Source organism: Electrophorus electricus, chromosome 6, assembly GCF_041902795.1.
Source record: "Electrophorus electricus isolate QZ-2024a chromosome 6, ASM4190279v1, whole genome shotgun sequence".
Taxonomy (NCBI): domain Eukaryota; kingdom Metazoa; phylum Chordata; class Actinopteri; order Gymnotiformes; family Gymnotidae; genus Electrophorus; species Electrophorus electricus.
The window spans coordinates 1,869,250-1,874,683 of record NC_137502.1 but is presented as its reverse complement, the minus strand read 5'-3'; the positions used below and the strand labels follow the sequence as shown (position 1 = coordinate 1,874,683).

The window sequence follows — 5,434 nt, the reverse complement described above, 5'->3', positions numbered from 1 at the left end:
CAAATTTGCCATTACCAAAATGCCTGGATAACTTTCATTTGATGTCATATTATGTAGCAGGTACAGGGTCATTGAGAATTCTAAACTATGTTTGGTGTTTTTTCTCTAAAATTAGGCCAGATAGGTTAATTTATTCGTCATTAGGTACTCCTTCTGTACATTTCGATATCCTTTCACATAAAATCACAAAAGATGAAAAGTCATCTTTGACAACAGCTACAACCTGATCACAAAGTTCTGAATTTATGTGCCACTACTGAAGTAGCAAATGATGAGGTTGATAGGTTTACTTCTGTACTGCAAAGATATGTTTTTATGGTATAAAAACATATGGTATAACAAATATATAAAATATTCGTTTACCTGATAAAAGCTCTGCCAAACAATTCCATAACTTATTTATTTTTATTTATTCCTACTGAGCTCAGTGATATTCCATCTATACGTGACCAATCAGCATGTCCCTTGGAAACGGAGGTGTGCCTCATTAGTCTATATTGTCTATATAGTCTATCATTTTATCAGGTTCTGCCTGTGTCTTTACTGGATTCTGCCTGTATCTTTACTGGATTCTGCCTGTGTTTTTACTGGGTTCTGCCTGTGTCTTCACTGGTTCTGCCTGTGTCTTCACTGGATTCTGCCTGTGTCTTTACTGGATTCTGCCTGTGTCTTTACTGGATTCTGCCTGTGTCTTTACTGGGTTCTGCCTGTGTCTTTACTGGATTCTGCCTGTATCTTTACTGGATTCTGCCTGTGTTTTTACTGGGTTCTGCCTGTGTCTTCACTGGATTCTGCCTGTGTCTTTACTGGATTCTGCCTGTGTCTTTACTGGGTTCTGCCTGTGTCTTCACTGGTTCTGCCTGTGTCTTCACTGGGTTCTGCCTGTGTCTTCACTGGTTCTTCCTGTGTCTTTACTGGATTCTGCCCGTGTCTTCACTCAGTTCTCAGGTGATCTGCCCACACATAATCCTGCCCATAACCCCCAATGTTTCGCAATCTTTTGACTAAACACTACAGTAACTAAAGTTATGTATTATAGTTTTCATATGGCTTTAGTGACCAGCTGTTATAAAGACTGACTGTCATTTCATTAGGTGTCTTGCCCATGAATATATGTGCATCCATGCTTATAAAGTAGTCACTTCTTAAGCACAAATCTGAGTGTAAATATTGACACGAGATCTTGTTAAGGCACATTAGTACCTTGATTGATTAAGATTCTTTCATTAAAATATTTCATCCTGACACATTTAAAGCTCCATGGAAGAGAGACAGCTGTGAGGTAAGGCTTTCAGATGAGCTGGACCTGCAGTAACTATACAATATGAATAAGATCTGATGGGGAGCCATTTCTCTTTAATGTACTTTCAGGTTTTCTGAACACTAATATAAAACTGTGCATTGTTTCTATAAGAAGATTTTTTTTTTTAGCACAAAGTCATACACATGCCCATGAAAACTGTAGAGAATTGTCACGGGGCTGGTAGTCCTCCCGTACCTTAGTCAAGGACAAATACAGGAGGACTCTGTCACTCTTAGCTTTGACTTTAAAAGCCCTCTCATAAACACACGCATTTGGTAATGTGTCAGTCTAGATAAGCCAATAAACCTCCTGTGATTTATTTACTTCAAAGCCATTAGAGACATTGCTCTTCACAGAGGAACCACAAAGAAACACTCCATGGAGACAAGCATGAAGGTGTCAATGGGTGACACGGAGCTCCGTCCATAACCCTGCAGAACGTCTCTGAAGGTCCGCTGGTCCTGCGCAGAATCATCACATTTTAAATCTTGTTATTAGAATTATTGGCTTGCATCAATGTGATTTGCTTTAAAAAGCAGATGCTTGTCTCTGTGACTTTAATGCATGCACACCTGGCCAGAGGAGGATGGCCCCCCTCTGAATCTTGGTTCCTCTCAAGGTTTCTTCCTCGTGCTCTAGGGAGTTTTTCCTCACCACTGACGCCCTTGGCTCACTCACTGGGGGCTTGGACTTGGACATTTGTAAAGCTGCTTTGTGACAACATCTATTGTAAAAACCACTATAGAAATAAAATTTGATTTGGTTTGACAATTTTCTGAGTTTACCTGTGTGGTAAAATAGTCTGAAAGCACAGATTAGCTGTTAACCTTGTAACTGATGGCACCCCTTTGGAACTGAATGGCATGAGATTGCAAAACTTGACTTTCAGTTAATATTTCTCATGTTTCTAAAGAAGGACAAATGAAAATAAGGCTATTATACACAAGCTTTGAGTCAACTCCAACTGACAGCTGCTGTTTGCAGAGTGTTCCTGACTCTGGCAGATTAAAATTCTTGTGTGACATTGGCGCATGTGTCTTGAAAAGCACAGATTATTAACGTAGGATGGGGAGCCCAGTCCAGGTTAACAAGGCTGGAAACTCCACACTTGCAAGGTTCCAGACAGGGAACGGGGGTCTGCTAGGTCCCACGGCCCCATCAGGTAGGGAAATGAGTTAGAGTTTGCACTAATTAAATGTGCCATATGTCGTCACTACTCTCTGGCTCCCAGGACAGATGCTCTGGGAAACTGTCATCAGTTGGACTGAGGCGCATGCTAAGCAGGCAGGCAAAACTGGGCGTGTAGCGCAGGTGATGAGCGCGTGCTTGTGGTTTCAGAATTGTGCGGGAGCGCGCGGGCGGCCTTGCGGACGACATTACTGGAGTTCTCTATACTGCTGTGCGCGCATGTGAAACGTGTGCAGTGTGGTGAAACCCACACTGATAAGGCAGCTCCATATTTATGGTTCACGTTCACGGCTGTTTTGATCGAGCGGCATAAAAAAGCACTTTTTAATGTAATGCTTCTTGGTCCCAATTGTTTTTCCAACTTACTTTGAAAGCAACCCAGCCAAAGTCATCGTCTCAGAGGTTTTTAGTTATCTTTTTTGGGGACTAATTAAACACGCATTTGAGTACACAAACATCAGTCATGTCTGTCTCTGCAGCTCAGGAAGACACCCGGAAGCTTTCGCTGGGCCGAAGCTAAATTCGACCGTGCTCTCGTACAAAAGGAGGGTTTCTCAGTTAATAAATCACCAGACTCGAGCAGTGTTTTAGGCAGTTCAGTCACCGGGGTATTACGTCTGATACGTTATGGCCAGAGGGAACTAGCTGAACTGATTCGAACAAGCCTTGATTATCAATATATTCTTAAACGAAAATGCCAAATGCTAAAAAAAATATGTTTGAATTTAAAGTCTGCCCTCTAAGTAAGTGCGCGCGCGCGCGTGCGCGTGTGTGTGTGTGCGCTGCGACATAACTGGACAGGCAGCGACTGGGAAACTTACGATTCCAGCCCTGTCAATCGGGGCTTACGCTATGCATCTAGAATTCACGAAGGAATACTTGAACTTAATAGCCCTCTCCATCCAGCGGAAATGCTGCTTAACACATCCTGACATTCATTTATGTCCCTGCTATTCATAAATGTTTCGTCCAGGCGGACAAATTGTACAAATTGTTCTACAAACTGATCTTTCAAACATCACTCACACACACATACACACACACACACACACACACACACACACACTATATATATATATATATATATATATATATATATATATATATATATATGTGTGTGTGTGTGTGTGTGTGTGTGTGTGTGTGTGTGTGTGTGTGTGTGTGTGTGTGTGAGTGATGTTTGAAAGATCAGTTTGAAAGATAGACGTAAACAAACAAATTGCGTCATTCTGCGTCACGAAGATTCCAAGAAGTAATCTCAGTGTACTGTAGTAAAAGATGTAGACGTAGTCAAAATTGCAATGAAGTGCACTAGGAGAGTGCTTATAATGAAGTATATCGCTTCATTGTCTCACTAAAACAGCGTACGTCAGTCCAACAGGACATCATTACATCGTATCGCTCCTGATATCAGCGATCTTGTATTTGGAGTTAATGGGCTCTCTTATCAGACTGTGGATCATTTTTAGACCGCGCGCGGCATAGTGTCGTTCACCGACAAGTTGACATCAAAACCCGCATTTGCCGCCAGGCTGTCTGATTGATTCTGGAGCTGGCTGAACGGCCACTGATTCGGTGTGGAAAACATTCCTCCGTGTCCATCAGAACAGAGTGCCCTCATTATGTTTATGGAATGAGATTACGCTGACACAGAAAAATGGACTGCCTGTTGAGGGGCAGGTCATGTATTACAATCACTGGTTGTATCTGATTGGATGGCTACTTGAACCAAAGTTGCATGGCTGGATTCAAGGGCAAAATAAAAGCCCAGCTGGAGAAAGGATCAAAGGGTACAGATGTGCAGGATTCCACTTTAGACTCGTGTGAAAGTCTTATTTTTAACACGCTAGTGCCACTCCTGCCTGGGGTGCATGTCTGAAGCTGTTATGACAATAGAAAACTGACAGAGTGTTTGAAAATACACCAATATAAAAAAAAATGGAAGTCTAAAGAAAAGATGTATTTTCTGCAGTTGTGAACTTGGTTAAGTTATTCCACAGAACAGTTAGTTTGTCCTAAATGTAAATGCAGATGAACACATGATTTCTGCTTTATTTTATTTTCTTATTGTAGGGGTAAATACAGCTCACAGACCAACCTCACTGAAACTGGGAGTCATTTTTACTGTGTGCTAAGTGACAAGTTTAAGACTCCTCAGATGGAGGCCGTACAGAATTCGCCGTGCGACCCCGGACAGATCTGATGTGTCTGAAGACAAAGAGGGAGAATAAAACATTATTTTCCAACAGACACTGTACTCGGTCTGGTGGAAGGCCAATAGCAGTTCGTCTAGGTTTGTCAACTCTTGCTCTTGGTGGGGCACATGGTGGTCCAAGTGGCTTCAGTTACCGTCTTGGAGCAAAGAAACAAAGGGTAGCTATATAACACCTTGCTTGTCATCATCTGCTGTCATTCTTTACAGCATTTCCCAGGTTGTCTTGGCTTTTTTGTATCATTGTCCTCATCTGCATTAAGCAATAATAATCTTAATAATAACAAGAATACCAGATCATGGTTAACAGAGTGTCTATTGCAGTACAAGCCATTTTTCAGTGTAGGGTTTGTTAATGCTATTTTTAAACACTAAAATTAATGGAATTTTTAGCACGAATGACAAAAATGATATAGAAATTATGCAAAAATTAATCAGTTGTTCTGTTCTTTCAGCAGAGCACAGCAGGACCAAGCATGGCCTTCCACAGTATTCAAGCTGCCAAGCACACTGGGTTTACGGTGTCATGTGGTTTTCACACATTAACATCTGCTCAATGGAAAATGCACTTAAACACTCGCTTGATTAAAGGGTTCAGTTTTACTTATATATATATTTTAAATCTAAAGTGTAGGAAGGGTCACAAACTAAGCATCTGCTGATATGAATCATTGTAATTATACAGGAAGTCAACCTTCTAAAATTATTATTATTTTTTTTGGTTTCAAATG

At 41.2% G+C, this 5,434-nt stretch overlaps 1 long non-coding RNA gene across 1 annotated transcript; it reads right to left on the bottom strand.

The window, feature by feature from the left end:
- Positions 1-1,627: 1,627 nt before the first annotated feature.
- LOC118241276 (uncharacterized) lies at positions 1,628-2,938 on the bottom strand. The gene is made up of 3 exons (XR_004775959.2): positions 2,858-2,938; positions 1,876-2,042; positions 1,628-1,764 (listed from the first exon to the last, which is right to left on the bottom strand). It is a non-coding gene; the product is annotated as an uncharacterized LOC118241276 (long non-coding RNA).
- Positions 2,939-5,434: the final 2,496 nt, after the last annotated feature.